The sequence below is a fragment of the Denticeps clupeoides genome, chromosome 2 (genome assembly GCF_900700375.1).
Source record: "Denticeps clupeoides chromosome 2, fDenClu1.1, whole genome shotgun sequence".
NCBI classification, from domain to species: Eukaryota; Metazoa; Chordata; class Actinopteri; order Clupeiformes; family Denticipitidae; genus Denticeps; species Denticeps clupeoides.
Window position 1 is genome coordinate 20,855,656 of NC_041708.1, and position 15,779 is coordinate 20,871,434.

The window sequence follows — 15,779 nt, forward strand, 5'->3', positions numbered from 1 at the left end:
TCTACACTAAAATACATAATCATAAATAAAACAAAAAGGCATAAAAAATAAAGCTAAACAATAAACCTTCCAAGTATTTTTTTTTTCATTATTATTTTCATGTACATGTGTAATCCTTCTTTGTAGACTGCCCCCCTCCAACACAACATGGTTCCCTGGGGAACTGAAATAATTACTATAGTCAATTCAATAGACGGAACAGTTCAGGTCTCAATTTAATTTTTGGGGCGTCAGGTTTGTCGAGGAATTTAATATCAGGCTACTCCATTATTGTCCAGTGTTCACTGATACTCCCCAGGCAAGGCTTCATCTCTGAGGAGGCCTCTAATATAAAAAGAGGGAAACGGTGGGAGGGAGAGTGGGGCCCCGAAAGGGGTTTAAATGTCACAGGCACAGTCTAAATCAAGAAGCTTAAAGCGTCCCTCATTACCCCTCAGACAAAAACGTTGCATATTATTTTGGAGAAAAGATGCTTAAAAAGCATAAATATTACAACATATACCAATAAAAGTGGAATATGGGTCACCCTCCTCGGAGCTCTGACCACACACCTCTTGTTCTACATTTGAAGCACAGTTTTGTGAGACTGGTCTGAGTAACGTCTTTAGGATGTAGACACATGAGCCAACTTAAAATATAATTGAAGAGCGATGAAAGGAAGTAACTCAAGATGCACCTGAATGGCCACTGAATGGATAAAACACCTTCTGAAGGTTAAAAGTGTGCTAAAACACTGATGGACCTGGTACTGGGTCTAGTAAAATGGTACCCTAAAGAACTGCCTGTAAAAAATATGCATACACCACCAAACATGTCATGTATGTAATAAAATCTGTGGTGTGATCTGTGGTGAAATCAAGGTGTGATAAGCAGCTGGATTGTGGCATGGCAGTTAGCCTTCAAGGTTGTCAGTTCGAATCTTGGCTTGGACATTGAGTTTGCATTCTCCTATTGATTCCTTTGCTATCACAGCCAGAGATAACAGCTAGCCTAGATTACGCATAATAAAAGGATTATCGTGCAGCTATTCTGGCTTTATTTTGTGCTTTTCCATCTAGGCAAGCCCTACCTCTCTGCACCATAGAAGTTAAATAACAAATGGATCATATTTGTGTCATATAGAAGACATAAAGAAGTGGTCTACAACCTTTTGTTCATCACAAATGTATTTTTTATGCAACCCAGTACAAATTATTTCCTGTGATTTGGCACTGCTAATGAAACCTTTATCCTTTACAGGACTTTGTCTCACAGCTACAATATGACTAGATATAAAGCATTCTCTGCTCATTAGCAACACGGTTACTGGGTGGTGGTGGTGGTGGTGGTGGGGGGGGGGGGGGGGGGGGGGGGGGGGGGGGGGGGGGGTCACTGCCAAAAGATTAATAATTAAGCAACTGTACAGCATTTGATTCTAACTTCTTGTCTTTTAGCAGTCTTTAGGCTTCACTCATTCCTGCTTGGAGACCTGAATGAGAATCTCCCTGGTCTGATTTCAATATGAAACTACAAGCTTTGGCATGATAAGCAAATTAAGGTGATGTAATTGGTCACAGCCTTAACCGTCATCCAAAGTCTCCCCTCGCCTCAGCCCATGCATAATGGACACTATGTTTTCCATATATTACACGGTGACAAGCATTAAGACAAGGAAGTTATCCCCGGATCACGGGCACTCCAGGGCTCCCTGTGAAGCTGCCCAGCTCCACAAATTCCAGGCAGCCATAACAGCCCATGCCTTCCCCGCTACTACCCAATTTACCACGGAGCTTGTGTCTCCACTAAAAGCCCCTTTTAGTATGAAGTTCTCTGTCCACCGGCTTCCATTCATGCTCCTCTCGTCTCTTTCACTGCCGTGTCTGTCTGCTTTTATTTTAGAACGGTTTGATCACATTTGACCGCCATGTCAAATGTACCATGCACGCTAAAAGTCCAGCAGAGAAGGGATTGAGTTTCATGTTGAGATTTCATGGCACTAAAAGAGTCAGCTCTAAAAATAACTCCACTCCAGCCCTACTTAACCGACCTTGGAAGTCCATACGTTTCCCATTCGAGCCCACAACCTGTTGAAGGGTTGTCTCTCTGACTGGGTGTCTCTTTGAAGAGCTTTGAAGGAGACTCTCTGACTGAGGGGTGTCACAAACATCCTTGTAGCTGGTGTGCACATGCCAGGCTCACCTTGGTAATGTATTGCTGGATTTTGGGGTTAGTGGGTTGGCACTGGTCGTAGATGCAGTGCCAACTGCTGCTAATTTGGTCTAGGTGCCGGGAAGAATGAGGACAGGACATCAGTGGGGAAACGGAGTGAGGGAGAGAGGTACCCACAACCTGTCCTCTATTTTAAAATCCCACAGAAGTCCAAATGTCTATATTTGCCTCAGAATTAAACAAAAGTTTAATTCTCTGTCTTTTTCTGTCTTTTGGGCTTCATGTACAGATGAACAGCCCTCTCATGCCGTTCCAGTCCATTTTGCTATTATCACTTATGGTTCACATCCTTTAACACAGAAACCACATTTTTTGTTTGCATGAAAGGAGGTGTGATAAATTTATGCTGAAGAAACTCATATGATCTCATAAAATAAGTTGGGTTTGAGGTGTTAATTTGGATTTTATTATTAAAGGAGTAAAGCACAAGGCAAATTCTGTATGGATCCACAAGGGTTATTGTTCTCGTTAATAGTTTTGATTGATAATTTCAGGTAAACTGTGTTTTCTCATATTTTATAACAGTAAGTAGATAAAAATAATAAAATCATGTGAAAACCAATTTGGAAAGAAGATATAGATAAAATCAGGGGACATGATAGTGTGATGTATTTATTCATTCAAGAAAAATGAATGCGCTTTGTTGGTTAAAAGCTATTTAGTTCTTTAATAGACAAATTCTAAAATTAGAATTTCCAAAAAATTTAGATTTCTAAATTTAGAATTTTAGAAATTCTAAAATAATAGTGAACTTACTTATTCCTAATTCTGTCCAGCCTACATCCTATATAAAACTGATGTAAAAAATCGACTGCTCATTCTGAAAGTCACCTAAAAGCAAATCATTTAATATCAAGATTTTATTTATTCAGCACCCTACTTCACTTAGCTAAAAGCAGTGTCAGCCTTAGTTTAACACCTAATTTTTTTTAGATTGGACTTCATGCAAGCAGAAGCCACCTCAGCACCTCACCTGTACACAAAGCATGTATTTTTGCTTGTTTTTTAATGAATACTCAGCCTGGTGCCTTTAAACAGCCATGTGTGTTGATAAGCCTCGGTCCTGGGTCAAAATAGTAGTAGAACCAGTAGCAGAATGTATTCAATGATATATTAATCATTCTGGATAATGGAAACTGCCAAGTGCCATGAATGTAAAAATTAGACTGCAAAAACTGTCAGCAAATCATTTGTTATTTTGAAATCGTGTGGCATGAAAATGAGGGATGCTCTTGCAAACCACTTTGCATTGTAGTTTCCACCAGTGAAAAGCCAACCCCAGTGCCCCATGTTAATATTTAATAATTTATACTTCAGACACAAACTCAAATCCTATTTTTATTTTCATTTTTTATTGGTGAAGACACAAATGCTTGTCCTGAGTGTACATCAAATTGCAATATTACTCTCTTTCAGTGTTCTTCTGAAAGTTAACCCATCACCCCAAAACTAGATGGCAGATTGGTCCTAATGACAGCTGATGCCGTGTACATGTCACATAAACTTTGATTAGCAGGCCTGCTGATGCCAGCCCCAAAACCTGAACCCAGGCCAAATTAAAATCATTACACGAGTCGCCTGTCAGACAAACTGGGCCTGTCGTGGAAGTCCGAGGAAGAGAAGCCCACCATGCGATTCAATTACGCCAAGGAGATGGCACAGAAATGCGATATGGCGTAATGGCGTGTTCGCGGTAGTGGAGCAGAGTGCGCCCATGATGAATCGGGCGAATCTATGCCATAAATTACAATTATTTTCGCCAGAAAGCTTTGAGCGAGCCACTTAGCATCTATCAGTCTGCCCATATGGCTGGGAGATTATCTTCTGCCATTTTTCTCCCCCTTCCCCTCTGCCTCGTCTCTCCTGGAGAAATTTCATTAGGATCAGGGAGGAAGAAAACAGGCGCACGCAGCTGAATAGAATGTTGCATGGAGTGATAGTGTAGATAGATAAAGAGCTTTCACACAAACTCTCATCCACACACACAAACACACATAGTCAGACATAAATAATGCTACCTTCATCTGCTATTGAAAATTTCATAATCTCATGTGGTAAATGTTGTGCTCTACCAAAGTCTTTTGCATTAACAGATGAATGTGCTGTACCTTCATTTGCACTATTTTCCATAAATTAACTTCATTTGCATGGTTTATTCACTAGCCAGCTAATCGCTGTCATTTTCATTATGTTGCAGAGGCTGTCGTCCTCATTCAAGCAAGTTTCACCCTGATGTACAGTAAGTACGACATCACTTCCAACTCCACCCACTCCTTCTGAAAACTTATATATATACCAGTTATGGAAAACAGAGGATGGGGCTGTTTTCCAAAGAAGTACAAAGAAGTACAATCAGAGCAACAAACCCCATAGCGTTATCCACTGGCATGAAACACAAGTGTTTTACCTGACCCATGAGACCATGAGGAGAATTCTTCTTCTCGGTTTTTGCAAATGAATTATATATTAAAGGCTAGTTGATGTGACTAGACACATAAACAGTATAGCTGGTAGAAATATACATATAACCAGATCAAGTGTTTTTTATTTTTAAGTTGCTAGCATGCTAGTTGCAATACGCGAGCAGACTCTCGCATTCGGTTCCAGAAATGCAGACGACAGACAGAGTGCATCTGATGTGATGCTACTGAGACTTAATGGCAAGAAAATTCAGCCCACATGGGCAGCAGATGGGCGATGGCAGACAGTGTTTAATAAAACATCTTGTCACTTGATATCGCTAATCGTTTATTTTTATTGCTTTTTTTTACAGATTGTTTTAAAAAGTTTAATTCACAATAAGCTATTTGTTATTTGCATTCTGTTTTCATTATGCAGAATGGTGTTGGTCTATCATAGAAAACACATTTAAAGCTGCTAATTTACTTTCAAACTGTATTCAGATAAAGCCAGAAGCACTCTATGCTGTTAGTTCTTTTTTTTCATAAATGTTCCATCCATCATCACAGGTCACTTTTCCAAGGCTCAGGGGGAGCTAGGTTTTATAGAGGGGCAAGGCGCGAACAATCCTTGGTCAGCATTTTAATCCTGCAGGTGAACACACACACACACACACACACACACACACACACTGAGGAAATGTCTAGAAAAATGAATAGAACATTCAAACTTCATGAAAAATGATCCCCAGCTTGGACATGAACCTGGACCTGAAACCACTCTGCCACCAGCCAGGTCCTTTCAAAATAACCCCCCCAAATCTCCATTCTCCCACTCCGTACACTCTGCTTGAATCTAATGTGTGACATTCCACTTCTTACTTGGAGATTTCCTGTAAAAACACATTGAGACGAGCTCCTGTCGTGCCTTACATCTGCTGACTGGGCCTAGTGTGAGATTTGGCAAGATTTGGGAGGGGGGGCAGAATTATGACCATGGCCAAATGACTGAAACTGGGGTAACAAACTGCTGCAGTTCTAAAGCCGGAAGGAGCCGATACCAAAAACCACAAACAAAAAACATTTAGTCCTGTTGCCACCAGGGTGGAGTCAACTGGAACTGAGTGTTACCCAGAAATTGTTTCTGATTTAAAAACAGTTGTCTTTTTACATCTTACAGTCTTGTAATAAGCCCCTAGATTAATTCATTATTATTTGATCATGCTAAAACACATTAAAAGTGAGGAGAGCAGGATGTTAAGGAATTCCACAGTTTCTGGAAAGTTGATTGGGGCATGCAAACACTCAGACGTGTTCATAACTGTCTATTGGACTTGGCCTGGTTCTCTTGTGCGATTCCAGCACTGCAGACACCCTCACGACTGTTTCCTCACATAGGTAATCAGAAATTAAAGACACGGCGGCGCAGGCTAAATCCCACTCGAGCAGCCGAACACGTGCTCTAGCGCTTGCTCCAGCACCGGCGTTCTGTAATTTGCAATTAGCCGACGGTTCTGTAATTTGAGCCTGGCTGAACTCAATTGGCAATTACTGTTCTCTGGGTCCATACTAATCTAAAAATAGCTGTTTCTGTGTGATGAGAGAGAGGGAGGCAGAGACATCAGAACGTACCAGGCAAACTAAAAGAGTGAGTGGTGCACACATCTGCAGGTGCAGGACAAAGGCATCTGAGGACAAAACGTTTACTGGAAATGACTCACAAAAGAAAATGCGAACTTCATCACACATCTGGAGAAAAACAAATCATGCTCAACATCACCAAATTCAAAGGAACTCCCACATAGAATATAGATGGGTGCAGTCAAGGTGCAGTACAGAGCAAGATTTACACCTGTCAGCATGCACTGAAACTCTATTCTGTCTTATAGTTTGAACATGTGAAACATGGATACACTTTGAATAAATATTTAGTATTACAGTTGCAATGCCATGATAGGAATATTATAACTTTGACAACAGGATTTGCTACTGTGTATTCAGTATCTCTCAACAATTAATGCAAATCCAACCAGCAATCTTGATAAACATTTTCAGTTAAATATTATGTGATCGTCTGTACTGATATTTCTTAAAACATCCATTCTTATTACAAATATTATCTAAATGTTTACATTTATACACATGCTCTTTGCAGTATTGCCTTTTTTACTCCTGCAATTTAACTGCCAAGAAATGTATAAAATAATCTGATGCAACATGCATTGCCACATAAGGCAGCCAAAATTCCTAAGAAAGCTTGCAAAAAATCTTGGGGGAACTGGATAGTGTTTTGAAAGATTTTAAATACCTAACTGCAAATGAGAACAAAGTAAAGTAAAATAAAATGAAGCAAAAAAAATATAAATAAAGTATAATAAAGTAAACCAAAAACACACAAACATGTGAAGCATACAGGCTTTATAAAAATGTCCCAACACACCCAACACGGGACCAGAGCAGGCTGTTCTTAATATGACCTGACATGAGACCTCAGGCCACAAGACTGCAGTTCCTCCTGCAGGTTCTGGCTCCTCTAGTGTGGTTTCCTCCATCTGTCTGCCGAGTCAAACAGGAACTTGTTGTTAATTCAGCTGACACTAAGGCTGACCCCAGCAGCACAACACGGCCCTTCTTTCCATTACTATTTTTTTGTAGCTGGAGATAAAAAAACATGAAGCATCGCTGGTGGGAATAATGGAAACCCATCTGCTCTTACGTGGACCCTTCAGGAAAATGCAGCTCCAGTGCCTGGAGCTCCCAGTCATCACAGCTCCACCCATTTCAGCACTTCAACTGATGCCTGAAATGCTCACGGGGTGACGGGTCTGTGTAGGTCATCAGATCGGGGGGCAAGACAGATGTGTACCTGCTGTTCAACAGATGCTGCTTGAAATATTTACTACCTCAGATATAGACAAAGAAATTATTGGGCTTTATTGTCATTTAAGCTATATACATGTTAGACAGTACATAGTGAAACGAAATAATGTTTATCTGGAACCTGGTGCTACATGTAACATTTGAACGATAAGACAAAGTTACATACTGACAAAGTGCACGCGTGAGACACCAACACACTGGGCTACATGAAATGCAAACAGGGACACAGGCAGTGCAAGAGTAGCATTTAACTAAAACATGTAGACAACAATGAGACAGACAGCGCTAAACAGGTGAAATGAATAATGTAGAAATGTGCAAAGTAAAATAGTGCAAAGGGCCATCGAGCCGCCTTTTTTATTATGTCCCACCTCTACGCTTACTTCCCCCGTCAGCTCGCAGCCTCGCAACGTGACAGCTACAACCTTTCCAGAAAGAAATAACAATAGGATAATTGCTATTTTTCTCGTTTCATATTGAGTCATTATATACTCATTATATACATTATATATATTTATATATATATTTGTATTATATTCTGGAATATTCCTGTTTGGCGGAGACACAGAGAGATCTCCAATTGGATGTACACCAATTATAAATTTGGCAGTGTTGTGAACCTTGGATCCTTCTGTCAGCTTCCCCTTCACGGCTCTCGGCCTGATTCTTTCTCAAAACAAACCTTTCCACCATTTGCATTTTTAGCTCCGGATTTCCTCTGGACAGATTTCTTATTCTGGGGACATATCATTTGTGAAATAATCTGATTGAATCTGATTGAATGACACGCTGAATATGACTTGTGGATTTCAAACAAAACTACTTTTACCTGGATGAAATTATAATGACAAGGCCATAAATATGACAATATTTACTCATTCCTTGTTTTGTGTAAAATGTTCAGAAATGTGGATTAGAGCAGACAGGTTCCTGCCCTTGGACAGAATGAGTCTGTCCAAAAAGAAAGGGAATGCCTCTCGGACCACCCAGCGCTGAGTAACAGCTCACGCTGGATGTCCTGCGCATGTTCGCTTACAGCGAGACTCGGAGGTTGACGTGACATCATGGATGGCAGGGACATCCCAGACACAGCGGCTGCTTCCAACCCAACTCTCGACTTTCACTGTTACTCATTCTGTGTGGAGTTTACAGAATTCAGTAAACTCACTGCTTCACTTTGAATCTAGGACCAGAGTTTCCTTGCAGTAAATAACTGGGTCTGTTCACTAATGTAACATAATTTCTGTGTCTTGGACTACAAGAGGACAAGAAGTCACTGCTTGTTAGTTAGATTTATCTTGGATAGGACAAACTATCTTCCCACCCATCTCTTTTTGTCAGAGTGTGTTTCTGACACCCAGAAGATAAAATGTTATGTTTTTATGAACTACAGAATTGACGGCTCTCAAACAGCCTACTTCAATCTGGTGGATTTGAATCAAGTTGTAGCTTCTTCAGTTCTATCCATTCCAAATACTTCCCACTACAGGACAATGAAGTGAGAGTGAAGTGGTGACACAACAAAATGTGTTCTCTGCTTTTATCCACGACAGGGAGCAGTGCGTGGGGATGGTGCTTTGGTCAGTGGCACCTTGGTGTCTCAGGATTCAAACCAGCAACGGGTCCGCTTCCTTACCCACTAGGCCACCACAGCTCACAATGAAACTGTCGTCCCTGTTATGGTCATCTTAGGTCCATCACTACTACAGCACAAACAGAAAGACAGATTTTCTGGGGCAGTGGTGGCCTAGCGGTTAAGGAAGTGGCCCTGTAATCAGAAGGTTGCCGGTTCGAATCCCGATCCACCAAGGTGCCACTGAGGTGCCACTGAGCAGAGCACCGTCCCCACACACTGCTCCCCGGGCACCTGTCATGGCTGCCCACTGCTGACTCAGGGTGATGGTTAAAAGCAGAAGACACATTTCGTTTGTCTAGATAACATATTCATAAACTAGGATACCTTCAACAGTGGACAAATAAAGACCAGACACAGAAAAGTAGACATACATCCAACCAATCACAGGCTAACAGAATTTGGGATATTGAAGCCCAGCAAAATGACATTTATTTTTATATCTGTGTACCAGCCTAGGGCAATAACTATGCCAAGTATGTTACTGATGTCAACCCAACCCTAACAAATCTCTTATTTAATCTTTTGCATTCATGTTTGCATTACATTGAGTTTAGCTGACATTCTTATCCAATGCATGTTATGTTCAATAGTTACTAAGTTCAGTCTGTGGTTCATTTTGAATACAGCACTCACAAGGCCACTTCCACTCTTGTGCCCACTGTTAAAAAATGTCACATTTTCCTGCCCTAGTGATCAATCTTGGCCCCCTCTAAGATTTAAATATGACACAAAAAAGGCACACCCAGAGGCTCTGAAGTGGAAGTGTACCACACAACAGGTGCTGAGTGATGGGCCGCCATTGATTGCTCAGATTAATTAGACGCCAGCTGTCTGGGCCTCGTATTCCCGCCTGCCAAGGAGAATGAAAGCAGAAGTCTGCCTCCAGTGCAAACCTCCGGACGTCAGGGGAGAGACGCGAGAGAAGGAGAAATCGATCGCAGATTGCTCCGAACGGGGGAAATAACCACTAGTCGGAATCGGAATAGTTGCATTCGGTTAATGATGTCTACGCTCACGTTTTATTGGGTCGACAGACTCCGCAGCGAAAACCCACAGGTACCTCGGCACTGATAAATGAGGTGTGTGTGTCTATCGATGGACACAATAAGACTCTAAAAGCAGGTTAGGTTAATGGGACTGAGGGAGTGTGTTTTGTAGAACAAGACGAATGAAACTAACATCAATATTACCCAGGGGAGGTGGGTTCTCTCTGGTTTGATTTTTTTTTACTTTGTTATGGAGCTTATACCATTTAATGCATTTACCTGCCATTTTGAAAAATATTAGTTCTTTATTTTCATGTAACCATATGATAGAAACATGACCAGTGCAGAAATGCAAAAAACAATGTAGCATCTATCATCACCTTCATTCAGTGACCCTCCATAACTGCTCATTGTTTTTCATTAAAGCGACTTGCCACTGACAGGACGCATAATGAAAACAAAGAACAAATGCAGGAAGGACACAATTAATCTTCTTAAATGTTGTTCTAGGCTGAAATCATTCATAACTCTTAACTCTTTAAATTGGTACCCCATATATAATTTTAATAACTGCATGTGATTAATGCAGTGACTGTATAAAAAAGAACTGTCTGGCTCTTTGGTGGGTTTAAGATCTTTTACATGACCTTCATTAGCCACATTTTCATACACTGAAAAAAGTGAACACTGGCTAAACCGTAAAAAAAAATTTCATTAATCAGTCATATTTAATATTATAGCATTGACATAATATAAATCAACCAGGTTACAGCAGGTTTGATTGGTTTAATTACATTAGGTCAATGCTAAAATATTAGGTATGACAGATTAATTCATTTTTAGCCAGTGTTCACTTTTTTTTAGTGTATGATTAAGCAGGAACTGAGATCAACAGCTCATATAGTGTATGTCAACATTGTTTGGAATAAAAGGGGATGACAACAAAGCTTATGTTGAAAAATGTCAGTATAGGTCAAAGAAAAAATGCTGTGGCAAGGCAATTTAACCCATAGGAGACAGGACCAGATGCCACAGATCTGTTAATCAGAATGCTTCGTTTGACTGATGGACGACAGCCTAGAAATTAGAATTTATGGCTGGTGATGATGAACAGAACTCATAAACTGTAATCTAGGATGTACCATATTTAGGGTTATTTAGAGAAGGAAAAAAACAAGCTAGTGTTACTAGTTGTTTCTTGGTTTCTATGACCACCAGTTTCAGAACAGGGTGCCCATCTGAGCCTGTTTACCTGTAATATGAAACACACAAATTTAGTCTTTCAAGTGTCATGGTAAACACAGCAATTACGTTACTCTTTTCACACTGTCTGTCTCTCTCCCTCATGCTTACACACACACACACACACACACACACAAACTATTGCACTATTGTTAAATATGGCAGCTTTTTACTGCTCTGTTTTCATGAAAAAAACAGCAGCTGTTGTTCATTTTGTTGTATACAGTATATGCGGTTTATATGTTCGTCTAAATGTAACAATCCTTACATCACTTCTCTTTTGTCTCTTTTTTTAAATATCTGGTATATAGGAATTTATCTTCCTATAATCAGGGAAGTGTACCCCTGTTTCCTGTCTTTGTGGGCACATTTTGGTTGAGTTTATATAACACACACACACACACACACACACACACATACACATACACACACACACAGCATTTACACAAGGACAAAAGAAAAAACGAAAAAAATGAGGAAAAAGGGATGTGCCACATAAACCCAATCATTTTTTCTGGATTGGACCATTACAATGCAACACACGGGCACTTTGTGTGGCTAATATGAGAGATTGGCTTCCCCTTACCTCATTATCATTATTTAACGAGACTTCTTTTCATCCTCTCTGGTCACTCGCTTTAGCCTGTTATCTCAGGAACATGGTGAGTGATTTAATAAATATATAATAATAGAAGGAAGAAGTGTATCAGTAGAAAAAGGTGCTTCCATTCAGCGATTCAAATCAAGGCTGGTGAATTTATGAAGCCGTACGTGGCGAAGGTTACGCGACGTACCCCCTTACACACGCAGTTATCCTTTTAAATGTCACTTATCATTACCACACAAAGCTACAGTGGGGCTACCCAATCCCTTAATGAATGTCTGAGAGACGGCAGACAACAAAGAAGGGAGGGGGATGATGTCTGAGTGTTTAAATAAAGAAGAAAAAAAATGAAAATGATGGATCAGCCACAGGATTTAAAGCTACGCTCTCCTCCTGATCTGGTCCTGAAGCGTTTCCCTCTTATCACCTCAAGATTTTCTACTTATTTTCCCGTCATTGGTGTTTCATTAAGCGAGGATTTATTTTTACTTTCTTTTTAATAATAATTTTTCAAGCATATTGACACAGAGGCAGTGCACCACCATTTCACTCCGAACCGGGGGTTTAGTTTTGATCCTGTGGGATTTCTCCTTAATCTTGGTTAAAAGAAATAAGGGAACACACACACACATACACACACTCACTGTATATGACCAAGCACTTACCTCATATCCAACTCACCCCGCACATAAAGAGCTATTCATGGCAGTAAAGGTCTATATGCTGTTTAATTCATGCACTGCCTGCCTTCACCGTCGAGCCTTAGTTCACATTTACAGAATGACTGTAAACCTATAGGCAAAGCTATTACTTTATTTTCTGCAAAGTGTATTTTTTTTATATAGCAAGACGTACACACACCCTTATCGAAACCCTTATTTTTACTGTTGTCATTTATTAGAATCATATAAACAAATAATTTTCCTAAACTCAGTGACTGTTATTATAATTATTATATTAGAATTTTTTTTTTTCATGCATGTTGTTTTAGTTTTGAAATGTAAATGGTCTTTATACATGATGTATATCTGCTGTAAATATAACTTCAGCTTCAGTACATTTTGACATGCAATTATCCTTATTTATGTTTTAAAACTCACTTAGCAATAGGTTAATTATACAATAATTCCTTGTATAATTACAAGTGACTAACTGTAATTCCCAGTGACTAACTGGAACGTGTTAAAACACTAAGAACATCAAATAAAAGGCAGGGGAACAATTTTCTGGAACAGAGGAAAATGCAAATTCTGGGAGAAAGTGAACCTTGTGAGTGCATAAAGGGGGGAAATTAGCCTATTTTTGATGGTGTGGGGGGGTGGGGTGCTACACAAAGCATCAGTCAGGCTAAGCGAGGTGGTTGCCACAGCTGTCAGTGGATGAGAGAAATGGCCGGGCGCTTTCGCACTTCACCCTTCAGCAGGCAGCCAGGCCACTGGAAGGGAAAGCGCTGCCATTGTCTCCAACTAAACAGCCACCCCAAATCAAGCAGTCAGTCAAGTCATGTGAGGCGTCTAATCATCAGACCTGGCTGGGTGGGTGCACATGCACACATACACGCTAAAACACAATGATGATCGCGGGGTTAAATTATGGCCGTCCGCTGAGTCGGAAAGATGAAATACTGGTTAATTGATGTTGCAGATCAAAAGCCTTTTTTGTCCTCACCCATCGAGCGTTAAAATATGCACCCGCGACTTTTCTATTAGCCGGAGAGCGGAAAAAACTGGGAATGGGGCAAGGCCTGCTGGTTTCCTCTTCAGTTGCACAAGACCGCCAGGCCCCAACCTACCACACCTTCCAGCTTCATCAGCCCCCCCTCCCGGGTAATTATACCCCTCATTCTACACAACCCCCCCCCAACACTCAATACCTTCCCCTCTCCCCTCCACATCCTTCATAATTACAACGCTCCCCGCATCCCCTCTCTGGCCTTTAAAAACTGCGATGCTGACAGGCGCCAGACGAGGTGGAGGAAATCTTATTTACATGCCCGGGTCGGGCCGTCTTACATTTTCTCCTTGTCTTGGTTGACATTCATGCAGCATTGGCTGGTTTATTGGGGCTCGTTCTTGTAAGACTTTTAAAAATGCCTGAGATGTGAACACCTCTGTCTTATCCATGCGTGCACCTGCCTGCTGCATTCTTAATCAGTGGATTTGTGAAATAATACCTTGTTTAAAATTTACATCACGAAAAAGGTGTTGTGGAGGGGTTAGGACTAACAAGATGAAGACACTGTAGAGGTCGCGCCAGTTCAGAATGAGTTTTAAACCGAGGGTCTCTGTGGACGATTGATCTGCTCAATGCCTGCTGACTTCATGCCTCTCATGTGTGGTCAACAATTGGAGGTGTGCAACTGAGGGAGTCAAAGGGTGTAAATGATATTTTGGGGAGTACGTCAATGGTCAGGCTGGTGTGGGGTGGGGGTGAGCCCGTAGTAAGAAAATGGAAGATGGATTCAGGTGTTCCTCCATCATAATGGGGGCTATTGTGCTCTACCCACAATTCCTGGTCAGGAGGGACACTTTGTGGCTTTTATTCATTGTGAGGGCCACTACTGTATGGAGTGTGTGTGTGTGTGTGTGTGTGTGTGTGTGTGTGTGTGTGTGTGTGTGTGTGTGTGTGTGTGTGTGTGAGTCTAAGGAGATGGATGTACAGCTTTCGTCTTTAATTTGAATGTTTGAATTATATGTCTACAGGATGTCGTTTGGTAACATTTCTTAATATTGTAAAAGTCTAAAAGTATGCATGCTGTATTGTGCCCTAAAAACACATAGGATTTTACCGAATGGTGACATAACTGCGTTTAAGGAAAAAAAAAATGTTGGTCTGACATTTCAGATTTCATGCAACTGGATTATAAGAGTTAAGTTGCCAGAGAAGGAAAGTTATTGAAAACTTCAGTAGCCACCTGGCCACCACCAATCCACCCTTCCCTGACCACATACTTTACATGAGCATTTCTCCAGGAAAGAAAAGCCCATTGTGTGGCCACTGCTGCTCCTTGAGCAGCAAAAATAAAGGCTTTTGTCCCAGAGAGGCATCCTGTGAATGTGCATAGCAGGAAAACACACACCTCCAAATTAATTACACGTTCCAGCACGGGCTAATTACCCCCCAAACTTTTCTCTCTCTCAGCAGAAAAACTTTTACGGTTGACGCTGTGGTTTTGCCTGCAGGTACCTGTAAGACATGGGAGGATCTTTCTGTGTCCTTTAGTGTTTAAAAAAACAAAGAAGGGAAGTAAACTGTGTGTGTTTGAGTTTTTATGTACTGCCCGCTTCTGTAGCACCACCCGTCTGGCGGAGGGTGCGGACTGATTAGCGCTACCCTGGGTCTGACTGAGGGTGCATCAAGCTCGTTGAACATCCACGCCCGTGAGGCGCGTCCTCTCCCAATTAGTCCTGACACGAAGCCTTTCACGTTCGCTGGGAGCAGCAATCATGTAAAAGAAGCAGAGAGTCATTTTTATCGGCTAATGTTCTGGCCCCTGATCGCACCATATGTTACAGGCCCCAGAAAACATGGGAATGGAAATTTCCCATCAGTGGTGCCACATGGTTCCGCAGCCAATTATTCCTATCTGACTGTGCCTTTAGCGCAAGTTTCACTTAACAAACTGCTTCAGACACAAAAATCATTCTGACACTGATATTTGCACTCCCTGTACTGAGTAAACACATAGATCTAGGATGCATAGAAGGGCAACACCCTACACTATAGAAGCAGATTACCAAGTACATCATTAGGGAAAGATATCAATGAACTTCTCTGTCTTTATACCCCTTCTGTGATTCATGAGCTGAAATAGAGGCTTTTGA

At 41.1% G+C, this 15,779-nt stretch overlaps 1 long non-coding RNA gene across 4 annotated transcripts in view; it reads left to right on the forward strand.

Annotated features, from left to right (window-relative positions):
- Positions 1-2,057: 2,057 nt before the first annotated feature.
- Positions 2,058-15,779, forward strand: part of LOC114766496 (uncharacterized) — a 38,128-nt gene continuing 24,406 nt past the window's right edge. For all 4 annotated transcript variants that reach the window (XR_003742811.1, XR_003742816.1, XR_003742813.1 and 1 more), the window contains exons 1-2: positions 2,058-2,182; positions 4,406-4,447. This is a non-coding gene — a long non-coding RNA (uncharacterized LOC114766496). The remainder of the gene's footprint in view (positions 2,183-4,405; positions 4,448-15,779) is intronic.